Source organism: Marmota monax, unplaced genomic scaffold (genome assembly GCF_021218885.2).
Source record: "Marmota monax isolate L192 unplaced genomic scaffold, Marmota_monax_Labrador192_F-V1.1 WCK01_AAM20220418_F8-fsc00048, whole genome shotgun sequence".
In the NCBI taxonomy this organism is placed as follows: domain Eukaryota; kingdom Metazoa; phylum Chordata; class Mammalia; order Rodentia; family Sciuridae; genus Marmota; species Marmota monax.
Genome location: NW_026694895.1, coordinates 8654623 through 8673534, shown reverse-complemented (window position 1 = coordinate 8673534; position 18912 = coordinate 8654623). Strand labels below are relative to the sequence as shown.

Here is an 18912-nt window from a genome sequence, read left to right as displayed (position 1 = left end):
TCAAAGCGTTTATAATCAAGAGAAGCAAAAAAGATATATAATTATAATACTCTATTGATATCATATACGAATTTGTGTTTGGTTTACTTATAAAATAAAGGAGTTTTATATAAACATAATATTTTATTTTAGTCAGTCTTTTTTGTTGCTGTGACCGAACGACAAGAAGCAGAAAGAGCTCTGCTCATCAAGGACAAAATGTATATCCCCCCAAAGGCACACTGCCTGTGACCTACCTCCTCCAGCCACACCTAACTGCCTACTGTTACTGCCCAGTTAACCCATATTAGTGGATTAAACCATTGATTAGGTCAGATCTGTCATAACATACTCATTTCCCCTCTGAATGTTTCTTGCATTTTTTTCACACATGAGCTCATGGAGGACATCATGTATCCAAACCATCACATATAGTAAAAGTAGTATCATAAATATGTGTCCCCAAGAACAGACAGTTGCCTGGCAAGTTCAAGGACAAGGAAAGTAGCATTGAAGTGGGCCTCACAAAATAAGGAGTTGATTGTTAGTTTTAGAAAATGTGGAAGAACATTTGAGGACAGGAGTGAAGCCTCTGTTGGTCAGCTGCCTGGAGCTGGACTCTAGACCTCGCCACCACCACCCCTGACCCCTGGACCCACGGCTTGTGCTTGATCACATTATCTTCTGACTTTCTTGCTCTGTACTTAACTATTTGATTTTCAGATTTCCAAACTAAGTTTAATTATTTTTTTTAATTATGGTGATCATTCAGGCCAAATGGGTCTTTCGGCAGTTCACAGGATTTCTCTGGTGGCCCCCTACAATCTAGCATGGCAGCCACTCTGAGATTCTATAGGAGGCTGTAGTATGATGGCTTTAAAAGAACTCACGTGTCATATAGAATGCATAGCTGACAAAATAAAATTAGAGTAGCACTCATGCTTTAAATAAGTAATAACTCTATTTAAAAGACACCTCCCCCTTACACACACCTAGCCGCTCAACCCAAGCCCCAAGTCATCCACTCATCTTTACTTTGAAACGTCTCCTCTGCTATCATCCTCAGTTGAATTGTTTGTGAAGATTTGAAATGGATCAGTTCAGCTGCGTTTGCATTTCGTGGAGCGTGAAAAATGGTGTTTCAGTTATTACGTGTGGAGAGAAGAGGAATCAAAAGTACAGCCTGGTTTTTCAGCTAGCAGGTGGAATTGGCAGCATTGGTAGCTAGAGAAATGGCTCCCAAAGCATGCGAGCTGAGTAAATTTGATCAGTGTCACGCAGAGAGAATGAACCTGGAACACCCCATTGCCATTTCTCTTCAAGCGCATTTCCAACTACTTCCCATTTGATGGGCAAAATGCTTATATATTTTCATTAATGGATCTCTATTTCTATCAGCTATGTAGCCAGTTGGCTAAGGTGTGGACTCAGGAAGCTGACTAGGACTCTGATTTTAGTGTCCTGGCAGTAAAGAGAGATGTTTATTATATTTGGGTACCCTAGCTCTTCCTCCATCTGGCCATTTCCTCCTGTCTCTTATTCCCTATTCACTTTGTTTCTTCCGAGGTAGGAATGTTGCTTTTTCTAAAGAAAAAATGGATGTAAAATTCCAGGGGCAATGAAACAACTCATGCATTGCTTTTTGGCTGAGGGCAGACGTTTTGGGAGTCAACCGCAGGATGCTTTGCAGTGGGATCTGCAAGGGGTGGGAAGAGATAGCTAATGCTCTGTGAGCAAATCTCATGCCTGCCGGGCACTGGATTATCCATTCCTGCGACAAACAGCTTCAGCAGGTGGGCATACAGAGCCTTTTCATTGGACTGAGGGTGGTTCAGCTAAATCTGCCTCCCAAGTATCCAGAAAGCTCAAAATATGTCATCTGGCACTGTCTCCTTGAGTTAGAGTTTTTTTTCTACCATTGAAAGCAAAAAAAAACCTGGAGGGGAACTAACATTTATTAAGCACCTACTGTATACCAGGTATTGTGAAACCTACTTAATCATTAATTTGTTTAATCCTCATTGTTTCTTGTTATCTGCTTCTGAACACAGCCCTGAAATTTATTACTGTCCTGATTTATGAAAGAGGAAATTGAGGCTGTAGGAAGCTAAGCACTAACAGTCCCTAAGTGATGATGACAGTCTCAGTTCAGGATCAGAACAAGGTATCTCTGACTCCCATTAAATCCAGAAATGAGAAGCGTTAAGAATAACAAGCTGTGTTCCATCAGGGCAAGAGGCTGAGAAACAATTAGGCTTCCTGCACCAACTTTTAATATGGAATGCATCATACAAGGGCTCATTGCTCCTTCCTCTGTTGCCATCCAATAACATCCGGGCTTTGAAATATATATATATATATATATATATATATATATATATATATATATATTTGTCTTTTGAAAATCTAAGATGTTATAAGGACAACACCTGTTACCAATGTGATCCGGGGGTTGGCACACAATTAACTGAAAGTCAGTTTTCTATCGTTTTATGCCTTCTTCCCTGGTTAGGAGACTGAACAGTGCTACCTGGATGTCTGTCCTTTTAGCCCCTGAGAAACAACAGAAGTGACAGGCCCTGTAGTACAGCCCCTGTTCACAGAGCAGAGTCTGTCAGAGGTAAAGAAGTGGATTCTTGAGCAGTTTCAGACACTGAGGCTACCTCTGCTTGCTTTTGAAATGTTATTTTCCCTCAAATTTAAGAAATGGTTCAAATGGCTTTCTTCCTGACACTGTTCCATTGTCAAAATGAGCTGCTAACTCATGGCTGTTTTATGAGCTCCTGGAAGCCTGTTGGTGGTCTATAGTCTTCTCTTTCTCTACCATGGTGCATCTCCATGTTCACTCCAGACAGTAGGTCTCCTCAATAAATCCATCACAGGCCAGGCTGGTCTGTACAAAGCATGCTTTCTGCCTTCCCCAACAGGATGAAAGGCCCCCCAAGTACAAAAGTATACATCTGTTGGCTTCATTCTTGTTTGGCTCCTACAGTGGTCAGGAGATGACTTATTGTTTCTTCATGAGTTAATTTGTAGCTTCCCAAGTTTGGGAGCAAGGAAAGGAAGTTCTGGCTGCACACGATGATGTCACAATCACTGGTGGCAGGCAGAAGACAGAGTGCATTCTGGGAGGCCTGCTCTCCCTCCACAGCAATGCTGAGCGCCTGCCATTCAGAAAGAGTCAAGCAGGGAAGTTTGTGCATCTAGTTACCAGCTGGGGAATCCAAGGGCCTCATATTCTCCTAGCACAATTATGGGTCTTCCATGGGAATTAGAAAGCTCTGCAATTATGCAGATGACTTTTAGATGCAACACAAGATATTTTACCTCTCAAACGAAGTCCATTCATCTCAATAACTCTCAGCAGCTAGCTGGCAGTGCCGATAACTATTGTAAAATCTGGATCTTTCATGTTGGTGAATTACTCCTGAAGTATAGAGAGCTGTGTGATTTATTAAGGGGATTTTGTATTCCTAACAGGGACGATTAAAAAGACAGGCTCTATTGCTCAGATCAGCACATATGCCACTGATGTAATTTTTCCTCCCGATTTCTAAGTGGGATGGATGTATTTCTTTTAGCAATGTAGGTGAATACCCAAAAGGTCATTTTGATTTGTTCTTGTTTAAACCAGGCATTCTGGGTATCCAGGAGTTAGTCAAATCACAGAGAGCTGCTAATTCATAACTTAGAGTCTCTTGCCACCAGTGTCATTGCTAGCAAACTCACAGTCCTCGTACCTTCTTCCATGCTGAAATAGTGCCATTCCATTCTGCCAGGGGGAAGCTCATCTTGCACTGTTGGTGCAAGGTCATCTGTATTCTCTGCAGTTTTCCTAAATTAACAGTAAGAAGCGTTGATGGTTTAGAAAATCTTTCAACCTAAGTTAAAACATCAATAGCTACATCTTCAGCAGAAACTTTCTAAAAAAAAAATCTGTCACTTTTATTTATTTTTCCTGACAACGAGATAAAGAAAGGAAATAGTGCAATTGGAGAGTCGGTCTTTTTTTGGAACTGGCAGGAAGTTGGGTTCTGCTTTGCTTAACTTTTCTGCAGAAGATTTAATCAGTGTTTGCTGTCACAGAAGAGAAATGCTCTCGCTTCTGCGAAGACACAGTCTGTCTTGATAAACACAGTTAAGGTGACGGTAGGCCCTTTGTGGAAAAGTGAGGGGGACACTTTTTATGATTGGAATACAAAAAGACAGATTTACTAGGGCCTCTGCTGGGTTTTTTTCCTCCCTAAACTTCCTGATTCAGCACCCAGTGCTGTAGCTGGTACAGTGTTATATGCTGTTATACAAGTGAAGCCGCTCGATTGAATGATTCCTAGCTTCTGGGTCATAATTCTTTGGCAACAGCAAGAACTCCATACCTGCCACACCTTCTGCTTCCCCAGGAACATGCAGCCCTTTGCTTAAGGTGTTTTTTGTTGTTGGAACTGCTGAATTTTTTTTTCTTTTTTTGATGGTGCTGGGGATTGAACCCAGGGCCTTGAGCATGTGAGGCCAGCACTCTACCAACTGAACTATATCCCCAGCCCTAGCCCTAGTCTGAGTGTTAAAAGGAGACTAAAATGGGGCTGAGAGAGAAGTAAGCAAGTTGTGAAATGAGAATGAGTCAGATAAAGTGTCAACCAGACCTTTTTCTTGTTGGAAGCAACCTTTTATTCATAGGCAGGAGGCTCGACCTTGACACAGGCTGCTCATCTGTAGCCCTCCTGATACTCTGAGGCTCACCTGGATGAGTGTCAGGATACCTGACCCTGTCTTTGAGCCTAGTCACTGTGCTGGCCTGTGTGGGGTGTCTGGGGAGTGGCTCTTCCATAGGCTCAGAAAGGAATTCCTAGAGGAAATTCTGGCTCCAGAACTTCAAAGTTCATGCAATGATTATTGTTTTCTGAGTTCTCAGTTGCCTCATTGAACGCAGTGGGGAAGCCCCTCAACTGGCTGCACCTGCTCTGTGCCCTTGCAAAGGCTCTGTACCTCTCAGGCCCTGGGTTGGACTAGACCCATGACTTTTCAGATGTTCTGAACTGTGGAACGCTTTATCCAGGTGAAATGTGAAATATCCTAAAAAGGAGCAATTTTCATTTCTCATTGAAATGGAGGAAAGGAACTTAGAGTACCCCACCTCTTCTGCAGCAGACCTGTAGATCCACCTCCAGCCAGCCCAGGTGTTGGGCTGGCCAGGTGTGAGAGTGGTGCTCAGTCACGGCCTGCTAATGCAGTTCATTTTGCTGTTGTCAATTTTCAGTCCTAGAATTGTAGGACAGAGGAAGCTGACACCCAAGGAATTTTCAGGAAGCAGGTTTATTTAAGCTGCAGCAGTGCAGAAGGGCTAATGCCTCAAAATCTCTGGACTCTGGGTCCAGAAATTCTTTTAGATTGATACTCAGTGGGGTGGTTACATGACAGTGGGTGGCTACATAACAGTTACTCTTTGTCCCACATTCTTAGGCTAGACAGAGGTCTCACAAGTTTTTACCAAGGGAAACAGAGACAGGAACTTTTTGTACAACAAGTTCTGCTGAGACAGAGTCTGTTACACCTTTTGCTTGCAAACCTGGCATTTACAGGAAAGAGAAAGCTTCAAACCACATTGAGCTCTCTGAAGAAATCCTGGGAAATCCTGTTGACACTCTTTCTAAAACCTTGCTGACAAGAAGCTTAAGGTTGATGGGGGTCCTTGGAAGCTTAAATATTTCAGTTATGGTGAGGGTCTCTTTGGTGAGGATAGCTGATGGCTGCATCAATGTAAAACGGCTTAATTCATTTTAAGTTTGTAAACATCACTCATCCTTCTCTTTTATAAGCTCTGTGCTCTGTAACCAGAATCTCTGAGCTTTGCTGCTATTCAGTGCTGTCAGATGAGCAAAGAAGCCTGGGTCAATTCTGCCTAGCATCCTCACCTCAGCAATTCAGAATCTCATCAGATCCCCATCTACCCCACTCCTGGACTCCAGAACCCAGACTCCTTGCCCCTCCCCCCACCTTCCTGCCATAGGGGCACCACATCCACTTTCTCCAACTCTACTGATCACAGCAGTCTCCTTGCAAACAATGTTGCTGCTTAAAAGACCAAAAACTCAACTCCTGACTTTCAGCCTCTGTCACACTCTTTGCCCATCTTTAAATAAATAAGTCTTTCTTAATTGATAAACAATAATTGTACATATTCATGGTGTAGAGGGTCGAATTTCAATGTATATATACAATGTGTAATGCTCAGATCTGGGTAATTGGCATATACATCACCTCAAGCATTTGTTATTTCTTTGTGTTGGGATTATCCCAAATCCTCTCTACTAGCTAATTTGAAATGTAGAATCAATTGTTGTCAACTATAATTACTCTATAGAACATTAGTAGTTATTCTTCCTGTCCAACTCTACCCTTGCTCTGGTTAAACACCCTGTCTCCAGCCCCTTCCCCAATCCTGCCCAGCCTCTGGTAACTACCATTCTACTATCTACTTCTATGAGATCACATTTTTTCAAAGTTTTAAAATTGACATGTAAAATTTGCACATATGATATCAGCTGCATTTCCATACATTGTTTAATGTTCAAATCAGGGTAAACAGATTTCTCTCCTCAAAAATTTATTATTTATTTGTGGTAAAAACATTCAAAATTCTTTCTTTTGGTGTTTTTTAAAAATATGAAGTACACAATCATTATCAAATGTCACCTTATCATGTAATAGTACACCAGAACTTGTTTCTCTTACGTATAACAGTATCCATGGGTCAACCTTTCCCACCTCTTCCCTGAATGCCAACCTTGTTCAGCTTCCACATAAAACAAGAATGTGTGATATTTGTATTTTTTTTCTGACTTATTTCACTTAACTGTCCTCCAGGTTCACCCAGGTTGCCACAAATAACAGGATTTCATTTTTCATGGCCGAATAATATTCCATTGTTTATATATACCACATTTTCTTCATCCATCTATTGAGGGGCTCCTAGTTTCAGTTCTTGTTTTTGCTATCATGAATAGTGTTTCTTTTCCTATCTTGCTATCTTCCTTTTCCCATGAAGACTCTGTATCCTTTTTGTCGCTCACCAGTATCATTCATAGTTCACCCTCCCGGTCTTGCTGTGTTTCCTCTTCTCTCTCCCATGGTACTTAGAAAAGAGGCAGCATGGGGGTCTCAAAATTACAGAGCACGGTGGGTGTGATGGCACATGCCTGTAATCCCAGTGACTTCAGAGGCTGAACTGAGGCAGGAGGATTGCAAGTTCAAAGCCAGCCTCAGCAATTTAGTGAGGTCTCTAAATATTTTTAAAAAGGGCTGGGGATGTGGCTTGGTGGTTAAGTGTCCCTGGGTTTAATTCCTGGTAATAATAATCATAATAATAGTAATCACAGAGCAGGGAGACAACTCTGAGACCACTGTCCTGGAATCCTGCCACTTTTCTGCAAGGTGCCCTTGGATAAGTCTCTTGACCTCTTTGAGTCACAGTTTTCTTGTCTGTGAAATGGGATTAATAACAACGTCTCCCTGTCATATGATTATAAGAATCAAGAGAGGTATCGTATGTGAGTGCACTTTATTGGTTTTGAGCAGTCTACATTCTGAGGTTTTTGTTCTTAAATAAGAAGGTATTATGATGAGGTGTTATCATTGTCCCTGGTTGTACCCTATGCACTTGTTTTAATGCTTAACCATACTCGCCCTAAGTTTACTCCTGTCATTTCATATGTCATCAGTTCTTTAGGCCAAAATTTATCCTTATGATTTAAAACTCCCTGGCAGTTATCACAGTGTTGACCACACAGTAGGTACTTCATATGCATTTAACAGAAATTTGGTCTCTGATATCCTCCATGTACCATTTGGTGTGCTGGCATACAGGTCATTTAATCATCAGAAGGACACTTGGAATTCTGATATCCTCTCAAAGCAAGATTGAAATTCTGAAGATGAAGAAAAACCTTAGGATGCAGGGTAAACAAGTTGTTTGGGAAGATACTTTCTTGAAATTATTTCAAGGTAGAACTCTGTTTTAGGACTAGCTAGAATGAGTCTTGCAGTCAGTCCCTTGAGTCATGCCAGTCCCTTTAAAGCTCTCTGGATGTTCAACCCACAGGGAGAAAGTCCCTTTGCGTAAGGACGTTGCCTGGACTGTCAGAACTATTGTGTTATTCACTGAGGGGGCTGCTGCATCAAAAATATCAAAGTCGGGCTTTGATGGCTTCAAGAGGTTATGTATTTTAAAAGGCCACATGACATTGCATTTAATTTTTTCCTAGTCAACTATGTTTCCTGTAAAAAGTGCTTGCATTAAATCATGTCCATTGTGAGTGTGAATGCTCCAAGTACTTTAGTGAGTGGTTGGCAAATAGTTCTTCATGTTAGTAAAAGTTATTTCACTTTGAATCATAAAGAAACAAGCTATTTTTAAAAGATAACTAGAATGTCTTCAGGAAAATAAGATGAACATGTTGTGATAAAGTCTCATTAGGGAATCAGAGCATGTTGGGTACCACTTAACATAAAGGAGATTTAATTTGAAAAGGGTAAACTGGTGATCAGTAAAATTTGATTTTCTCTCCACCAAGCTTGACATCTGTAGTGTACCTTATGCTTCTGAAAGAATTTAATTTTGTTGGAAGAATGAAATTTATGGACCAAGAATGGAGTTTGCTAACAATTCTCAAGAATATGAGGTTGTCCAATTCCAAGTTTAGGATATGTAGAGTGAACCTAAACAAAATATCTTGTCATTGTTGCCAATCAAAGCTCTCATCTGAACTTATCCATTTATTATTATGCTACCTGTGGAAAATAGCGACCAATGGGATTGCTTCTTTTGTTTTTCAAAGAAAATCTTTTCCTGATATATTTCCTGTACTTGGACAATCGATAATGTATGTAGATTTGTTCTTTGCAGATTTGCTCATTTCTGGAACATTCCTAAATGAGTTTGGCATATGAAACCTGCTTTCCTACCTACTACAAGCTGTAGGAATTGTGAGGATTTTAGAAGAGTCAATGTAAGAGAGTTAGTAATGCTTCATAACCCATCGTCCCTATAGCTACTGTCCCATGTTTGCCGTTTGTACCTGGCCTTCATCACTATATTCAAATCACTTTACGGCATGGACCTTGTCCTACTTAGAGTTTTATTTATGTTACTTTCATGGTACACAGTGGATGCTCAGGTATGTTGATTTAATGAATAAAAGGGGGAAATATATATGTACATGTCTTTATGTGTGTATATGTACACATGCATGTATGTACACATATTTTCAATTTTAAAAGTTTGGTGAATGCTTTTCCACTTTTTTTTCTTAGATAATCTTTTATCTAAGAAAAAAAAGATAAATTTGGATTGATGATGCCAAGACATGACACTTTGCATCCAATGATCAACATAATTGCTCAAACAAAAGAAAGCCAAGGATGTGCAATCCATTCATCAACGTGTGGCCATGGAGCAGCTGCAAACCTTGCCAAGATTTCTTAGATCTGTCCTTCTGCGGGGCCCAGCAAACCCAGACTCATTAAGGAACTCCTGAAACAGCTCCCAACTTTCCTCCGTGTTCTATCATTGCCAAAGGGTGTAGAAAGTTGAAGAAAAGCATAAGCAGGAGTAGCAATATTTTATGTACAACTGCCTAGTAGGCCTCATTAAGGTATTAAATTCCTGAGAATCTGGAATTTTACTTGAGGGATTTCATAACCAAATCGAGTTGTAGAATGTTGGCTGTTGCTGCTGTTGCTGTGGCTGGTTCTTCCCCCCCCCCCTTTGATTTGATATCAGCTTATGTACTTCAACCTCTATTTTTTCTTTCTCTGTCTCATGCAGACTTTCAACATCTAACTATTTTTTCGTTAATGGTGAGAAGCCAGAGATAATTGTAAAATATGTACAGAGCACTGGCCATGTGCTTAGAACTGTCATACGTCCCCGTCAGTGTCCTCATGTAAGTGTAGTATGTTCTATATGTATCTCCTCTGCAAGCAGTTTTTTTTTTCTTATTGAACCTGTTGTCCTGAAGAGTGCTCCTTAAAAGAAAATGTGACTTTGCTTTCATACCCCTTTCTTCCTTGCACAATATTCAGCAAATGTTTGGGCTTCCCTGTGCCAGGTCTGTGTCTGGGGATGGCAGACTTATGGCATAAGGGGTCTTGAATATGGTGAGGCAGCAAGGCAGGCATCTCCTCCACACACGTCTTCCCACTGACGAATCTGGTTCCAATGCATGGGCTTCTGGGGCATTCTGGAATTAACAGCAAGGTTTTTTTTTTTTTTTTTTTTTCAGTGAATCCATTCAAGAAATAATCAAGGAGAATAGTGAGGGTCTGAAGCCCCAAACCAGAACAAGCTCACATTAACCTGGCGAGGCAGCAGCCCTGGTTGCCATCTGCTGACACACCACCTATAGATCTGGAGCAAGAGATCTTGGCCAGCTGAACCTCTTGTAAGCCGGGAGCACATCCCTGAATAGAGCAATTAAAGTGACTCCCTCATTCGGTTCAGAACTTGCTTAATCACACTCACTTTGCTGAACTGTGGTTTCAGCTTCGGAGGTTTTAAGGGGGACAAAAATGCAAAGTTTGGGGAAAAACAAAGGAAGCCATTAGGGAAAGCAAATTCAAGTAGATTCTCCTCTCTCATCACTTTGGGGTTGGCAGAAAAGAAGGCAAATGACATCAGTGACCAGGTGTAAGTATAAGAAAGCTGATTTGGAAAATAGATCCTTTGAGGCCCATTTGGGGGAGAATCATTGAGATTACACAAGGAAGCAGCTGGTAAGTTCTGGAAACCTTTTTATATAAGCCCAGAATTTGAATAATGCACTGAATGGAGTGTATTGCATATATTTAAATATTTACGTACAAATGGCTGTCATTTCTTAGCCTGCTGTGCCATGGTCCCATGACGTGAGGCAATTGTTTTAAAATTATCATTGTCTAGATGCTAGGAAGGCATTGTACACAAGATGAGAATCGCAGAAACCCAAAGAATAGGCAGAAGAGGCTGTTACAAACCAACTACATTCCTCATAGCAAACTATATGCAAGAAGTTTTGAAAGCAGTATGTGTAGTGATTAAAACGGAAGGGTTTACAGTCAGATCTGAATTTAAATTCCTCCCTTGACTCACCAGTTTTGTAAACTTGGGCAAATCTCTTTTTCCTGTCTTTGAACTGCAGATTCCTCATCTGTAAGGCGAGGATGATAGGATGATAGCCGTTTGCACCTCACCAAGGTGAGGGAATTAAATGGATTAATGGTGTTGGTTCACTGACACTGAATCCTCAATACATGCTAGCTTCACAAAGGACGTTATTTATACGAGGTTGCCTGGAGGAAATCATTATCAAAATACTGGAAAGTAAGATTCACTGAGGCACTGGGCACAGTGGTGCATGCCCATAATCCCAGTGGCTTGGGAGGCTGAGGCAGAAGGATCATGAGTTCAAAGCCAGCCTCAGCAAAAGTGAGGTGCTAAGCAACTCAGTGAGACCCTGTCTCTAAATAAAACACACACACACACACAAAATGGCTGGAGATGTAGCTCAGTGGTTGAGTGCCCCTGAGTTCAATCCTCATTATCCCCCAAACAAAACAAAACAAAAAACCAAAAGATTCACTGAGGCCAGGTACTCTGCTTTAGAAGTGAAGCTGAAGCAATAGACAGAAAAATGCCTGGTACCTACATGGTAGGTGTCCCTAAATACTCGTTGAGTAACTGAATAAATGTGTCTAGTGGATAAATGTGTCTTAGAGTGGATAAGTTGGGTTGTTTTATGACATTAATTCAAATGTGAATTTCAAATGAGGAAAGTATAAGGGAAGAAATAATGAGTCAAGATTTTGAGTGTGGCAACCTCTCATTTTCCACGGGGGACACAGGGTTTGGTTCCATTTTCTTCCCTAAGCCCAGATGATGTAGGGAGTGGTTTTGTGGTGTTTTAGAAGGTCTCTTCCTGGGCACAGCACTGCCAGTTCCTTTTGTTCTCCTGCTTGTGTAGTGTGGAACAGAGACATGGTAGGCAAGTGCACATGGAGACTACAGATTACAGCCACTGTTTTCTCTCATTTACTTCTGGATCATGAGTGTAATATTCCTCTCATGACAGCAAACAGAAGCCCAGAGGTAGCAGACTCTGGAGTCTAACTGGCGTCACTGTTTGTTAAAGACCCTATCCTGGACTCTTCTAAATTCTCAGGCTGTGGGCTGGTTGGTTCTATCTTGGACTGACATGTGCCTTATCTTCTCTGGTCTCCAAGTTCCAAGCCCTTGCACTGCTGGTGAGGAAAGGGATTGACATCACCTGTCTAGCCCCAGCCCACAGTCATTACCCAGGCAAGATGCAATGAGCAAATATTGCCTTTGGAGGAAGAGGTACAAATTTGCCAAAAAAAGGAATGTTGTTCTGGGACCTCCTAGCTACAGGATTATGTAAATCACTCAACACTAGCAAAGTTCAAGTTATGAAAGTAATTTCCATTTGTTCCACAGATAATTAGTCCAAGGAAAATGGTGACAGAGGATGTATTCTGTAACTTCTCAGGAGGTAGTCCTAGAAGTTAGGCTCCAGAGCGAGTGTTGAATGTTCATTTGAAAGATGTTCTGTGCAGGTTGCTACTTTGTATTGAGCTCTTCCTGCTTCCCAGGTCTTACTCTGAGCGCTGGTGAAAAATTAACTCAGTCATCTGAGGTCATTATTTTTTATTATTATATCCTATTTATAAGGAGGAAACTGAGGCACGGGAAGGTTAAATGACTCGTCCAGTGTTACACATTCATTTTTCAGTGAGTCTATGTGTGAGGAAACTGAAATGCTGAGAAGTAGCCCAGGTATGGGAAAAAAAATTAGCTTGTTCACTGTGTCAGTAAGGTTTTTTATCACAGGGACCAAAATACCTGAACAGAACAACTTAGAGGAAGTTTATTTGGCTCATGATTTCAGCAGTTTAGTCTGTTGCTGGTGGACTTCCATTGGACTCCATTGCTGTGAGCTGCAAGTGAGGTGGCAGAAGAGCCCAAGGAGGAGAGAGGTACTTAGCTCATGGTGGCCAGGAAGATAATCTCCAAGGACACACTCCCAGGGACCCACCTCCTCTCACCACGTCCCACCTTCCTAGAGTTCCCACCCAGTTAGTTCTTTCAAATTGTTAATCTATCAAATGACTAAGCCACTGAGTAGGTTTCATCTCATAATCTAATCATTTTACCTCCTGCATTAACACAGGAGCTTTGGGGGTGACCCTTGTACTCAAACCATAACATTCAGTAAGCTGAATAACAGGAATTTTCACCTATAAGATAGGTACACATGGAATCATTGCCTTCTTGACTTTGAGAGTGGGTTTCCGCCCCCATGAAGTCTTTCTGCTAGGGGCTGCAGGGTGAGGCACCTCAGGCCTCCTCCTCTCGCTTCCTCAATAGCCTAAAATATGGGATCTTAGAACCTCTGATGTAGTTACCAGAGTTGTTGAGCTATTTCTAATATTTCAAAGAACTTTATCCTTGTTAGCAAGAAATCTGGGATTTGTAGTGGGGACAAGATAGAAATGGATCTTGGGAATGAGAAAATTAGCATCCCTTGGCCTGTAGTATAAGAGAGAAGTGCTACTAATAGTCAGAAGATCCCAGGAAACTGGAATGGAGGTAGACCTTTCATTCTAAAAGAAGATAATGCTTTCTCTTGAATCTGCACTCTAATCTGCTCTTAGGATTCACCAAGCCAAGATCTTGAATTTCACCAACAGAATTTGTAAAACATAATCATAGAGGTGAACTGTTAGGTACCCCCACATTCACCACCCAATAATGCATTTAAAGCCAAACAAAAATTATATTTTGTATTATCTGATGTTTGGATTTTCTAAGCCATCAAGCCTTTAGAAAGAACTGTTGGAGCTATAACTTAGTAGTATATTTACTATTTATATACTATACATATACTAAGGTGTAGTTAGTATAGTATAGGTACCAGACATGTACCAGTATACAGTTGTAACCATATAGTAGGTATGTAGCCATAAACTGTAAAACAAATTGAGTTGTTTTATTAGTAGGAAAAGGCATTTCCAACTATGATTCAAAACCCAGGAATATATAATTAAAGTTTGATGGATTCAACTGCATTAAACTACTTCTACATGACAAAAAAAAAAAAAAATACCATGAGCAAAGTCAAGAAACAAATAACAAACTGGGTAATATATTTTCAGCTTGTATCACAGACAAGAAATTGATAATCTTGCTAATATTGAATTGAATTTTAATTGAATATTTAATTGAATTTTTGAATAAGTCATGTGTTTGCATGGATTAAAAATTGAACCAATGAAATGAAGTATATTCACTTCTGTTTTATTGTACTGTATATATATATATTTTACCCCTCCACCTAAGCCAATCCTTTTATTAATTTTCTGTATATCCTTACTGATTGTACTTTATGCATATACAAGTAAGTACATACAGTATTTTTTATTCCATTCCCTCTCTAACACAAAAAGTGACATGGAATATTCATGTGTGAGCACATATGTGTATATTTCTTTTAATGGGCATGTGGATTGTTTCCAGTCATTTGTTATTACAAATGGTGCTGTAATGAATATCCTGGGAATATGTCATTGTACATGTGTGTAGGTCTACCTGTAGAGAAAAATTTCCAGTAGGATTTGAGGGTACATGTCAAAGGTAAATGTATGTGAAATTTTAATAATGCTCACAAATTGTTCCTTATGGGTTGTGTTCCCATCAGCAAGATATGAAAATTTTTTGGTTTTGTGGGCTCCTCAAAAAAGAGCATTAGAAAACATTTCCACCTATCAGATTGGCCAACATTCAGAAATTTTATTTCTCCTATTCAAAAAGGTACTCAACCTTTCTCATGATGTTTAAGGGTCATTTCATTTATTTTCTATGAAATGTCTATCAATATTCCTTGTCAAAATTTCTGTTGGGTTATTGATAGTTTGCTTCTGATTTCTAGTAGCTCTTTCATTATTAGCAAGATTATCAATTTTTTTGTCTGTGATATGAACTGAAAATATATTACCCAGTTTGTTATTTGTTTCTTGACTTTGCTCATAGTATTTTTTTGTCACGTAGAAGTTGTTTAATGCAGTTGAATCCATCAAACTTTAATTTTATATTCCTGGGTTTTGAATCAGAGTTGGAAATGCCTTTTATAAGCAACTCACTCTTATTTTCCTCTGGTACTTAAAAAATTATGGAAAAGTTTAAGCATACAAAAATTAAAGATAATAGTTTAGTGGAACCCAGACACCCAACATCTAGTTTTGACAATTAGAAATATTTTGCCAGTCTTATCTCTTGCTCCACTCATTTAGAGAATATTTAAAGCAAATTCTAGACATCATATTATTTTATTAATAAGTACACCAATATATATCAATAGTTTGTAAGGACTTTTTAGAATATGCTTTCTGTATCATGATTATATCAATAAGTTCTTAAAATTAGTGAATACCATTTTGTATTGAAATTTTCTCTTCTAGGATTTTTATAGTTCTGTGTGTGTATGCGTGTGTGTGTGTGTGTGTGTGTATGTATGTATGCAAAACAAGGTATATATCCAACCTTATTTTTTTTTTCCTTATCACCCAGTTGTCCTAACCCAACTTCTTATGATATTGATCCTTATGGTATAGACTTGGGAAGATATCTTTAGCATGTAACAAAATTCCACATGGATTTGAATCCATTCCTGGACTCTATCCTGTTCCTGGGCTCTCTATTCTGTCTACTCATATGTTAGTACAACACTGTTTTAATTATTGGAGTATTAAGAGTATTTTAATGTCTGTTCAGACTAGTCATTCCCTAAATGAAATAGTAAGTCATCTACTGAACTCATGCTATATAAAAATGGCAGGAAACCACAATTTACAACTCAGCCTCCTCAGTCCAGGGAATGGCCTGGTAATTTAGAAATAGGCAGTGTAGGAATGGGAGTTGAATGTGAGAGTGAATGTGTTTCCTAAGGAAGGTTCTGATAAAAGCAGAGGGTGGCAATAAACAGTAATAACATAAAAGCCTGAAACTGGGGCAGAGGAAGGAAGGAACCAACAAAGGGGAGAGGACATAGTCTTGGTGGTTGAAGCTTGCTTCTTTCCTTGGAAATAACAATCCTAATTCTCTCAGCAAAGTAAGAAGGAAGGCCCATAGCAAAGAAGATGGATACTTTTGCCTTCATTAAGAAATTCTGAAGTGCTGCAGAGCCTCCAGGGCCTGGTCAGGTATGTCAAGGAAGCTGTGCCATCATTTTGCACTGAGCAAAGGTCTGGACAGGTAGTGACCCAGAGCCTATGCACCAGCTTGTGCCTCTGACTCAAGAGTATGCCTCATACCCACTTCCCAGGAAGAGGGGAGGAGGTATGATTCCCAGCTTTCTTTCTATCGCTTTACTAGTAAAGATCTGGGAGAGCTGACTTCTGATGCTGAGTTATTGTGGGAAAGACATCCAATGTGTTTAGCAGGGGCAAATGTTAGTACTGGTTTTTCCTTTGAAATGCTCCTGCCTGCTAGACTCTGTCCACACCTTTCCTAAAGCCCATGGAATGACAAGATGGTCAACACAAAGCGAATGGGTGTGGATGCCAGAGAGGGCGGAGAAACTGAATCTGGAATTGCTGTAAGATGACTTCATTCCCCTGCAGACATCCTTAATCACCTTTGGAAAAGCCTGTAACCTCCCCATCCCCAATTTCCTCCTTACATCCTGGAGGTGATCACAATGCACTTACCTCACAGGGATGTGAAGAGGGTTAATTAGTTTTGGATGGGAAAGTTCTTTGAAGATGAATCATATGGTACAGTGGATGTGCTAATTCAAGCTTCACAGCCCTCAAGTTGGGATAGCTGCCTGTTGCCCCAACCCGGGCACTAAGGTGTAAATGGAAATTGGTCTGCTTCAGAGCCAGGGGAGTGGACTTTGTGATCTGAATAGAAGGGCGAAGTCAACCTCATTCAAGCATTTCTTCAACTGTCACTTAGCGAGTAACAGTTCTGTATAAACTGCAGTGGGCAGCTGTGGGGTGCAATGGGGTGGGGGTTTAGTCCTGAAGTGCAGGCCCTGTGCTCGGAGTGGACAGTGCTCATGGTGGAAGACACTTGCCAGAATTGTGACTCATAGACTACAAGTTACTTTGCCAGCAATGGCTGTGGGCTCAGGTTTGATTTCAGTGGTCTCTACACCTATGAAAACCCTGTAGGGTTGTGTCTTCAGTCTTCTGTTTTAGGAACTTTAAGTAAGAGAGAGAGAAGAATCCTTTATTTGGTCTCTGTTGTTACGTGCCACTGTTTTTAAAAGTATCTTCAAGGTGTGCCATGTTTTAAGAACAAGGTAAAAGGGGCTATTTTAGGCATTATCTAAGAACACTTTGCCAATAACAAGTTTTATGGTCTGGAAATTGGTACATTTTAAGCTGTGCAATTTAAGCTGAATTTTTTTTCCTTTTTTTTGTTTTTTCCTTTTGAGGTGTCCTTGAATGAGAGAAGCAGGGAATAGAAGAGGAGGAAGCAGAGGAGAGAAGAAACGTAATTAAGAAAGGTAAGTATGAGTAAATTTAGAAGTTGGAGTAAAGGGTTTCCCTGAGCTAATGAAGCTCCTGAGAACATTGTCCCAGAGGAGATGAGAGGTCACCAGAAAAATAACCACACAGCATTTTAGGAGACGTTTCTTAATTTAAATGAGAAGTCCATTGTCAAGTTCATATATAGTTTTGTTTCTTGGCATGCAGTATCTCAGGAAGGAAACCGTAGAGCAAAGCACCAGAACATTCATAGCAGATTTCAATATTCACTGAATTCAAATCAACCTACATTTCTGTGCAGATATATTTATAGGTACTATAATGCCATAAGATGGTATTGCCCTGAATACATTAGGGCTTCATGCGTTTCAGAGCTGTGTTAATAGTAAGCTGGTTCATTTTTCTTAGCTCTTTTATTGAAGTTCAAAAATCATGCCCATCTCTCTCTGCTTATTTAATGATGCGCTTCAGTGACGGTAGGAGGAAAACTTAACTTTTGGAAGGATGTGATATCTGCATGAGATTATGAGATCTTCACCCAGTTTATCTTCGGATACAGTGCTCAGTAGTATCCTGGTTTCCTTACTATAGTCTTCCTTCTTCTCTGATTGATTTGTTGTATCAGTTTGGTTGTGGATCTCCTATCACCTAAGAGATTGTATCTGTAGCTCATACTTTACTAGTAAAGAGGCTACTGTTTATTCACTGCAGCTGTTTCTGTAATGGCTCTACTATAACAATAAGCCCTGATGTCCTGGTCCAGGGTGGCTCTTTTCCTGATGTTTAGAGACTGTATTCAAGACCCTGTTGGGGGTTTTGGCAGGAATTAGATAAGATAAACAACAAGCATGTAGCCGATGCTGATTACAATGCATGGGCTAGATTTAAGGAAATCAACAATAGGTAGTACCAGACGCTGGAGTTAGCAGCAGAAGAGCCATAACCTGTGCCTGAAGGATGAGGGGTGGAAATGGTTACCAGCATCTGGGATGAGGCCACTGTGCCACCTGAGAGGAGCTGCAGGACATGTTGACAACCTGATATGGAGCTCCATATCAGGGGTGGAAATACCCATTCTCACTATCTTCTTATGTTGCAATCTCTGAGCACCTGCTGTTGGCCAAACCAAACTGGAAGCCAGTAAAAAGGGAACTATGTGAATGGACTTTATAGCTGTCTTCCCAGCATAAAGGATGGGCCTGGGGTGCAAAGGAAAGAGCCTGTCAAAGTCACTTCCCTTTGACTGGACTTGGAGAGCCCAGGAAGGTGGTGTGTTTTAGGCCCAGGAAGGTGGTATGTTTTGGTGTGTTTTAGAGTGTGTCCAACTACCTGTGAATGCACGAGGTCCTTATTGGACAGAATTTCAAGTGGTTGATAATGATGTTCTTG

The 18912-nt window shown here is 40.4% G+C and overlaps 1 protein-coding gene across 8 annotated transcripts in view; it reads left to right on the top strand.

Annotated features, from left to right (window-relative positions):
• Lypd6b (LY6/PLAUR domain containing 6B) overlaps positions 1–18912 on the top strand; it is a 188454-nt gene that overhangs the window by 149267 nt on the left and 20275 nt on the right. For 6 of the 8 annotated variants that reach the window (XM_046426983.2, XM_046426984.2, XM_058573469.1 and 3 more), the window contains one exon: positions 17469–17540. The gene's annotated coding sequence lies outside the window, so the exon portion shown is untranslated. Of the gene's footprint in view, positions 1–9802; positions 9921–10259; positions 10419–17468; positions 17541–18912 lie in introns of all 8 variants that reach the window. The other 2 variants (XM_058573467.1, XM_046426985.2) reach the window with 1 other exon arrangement.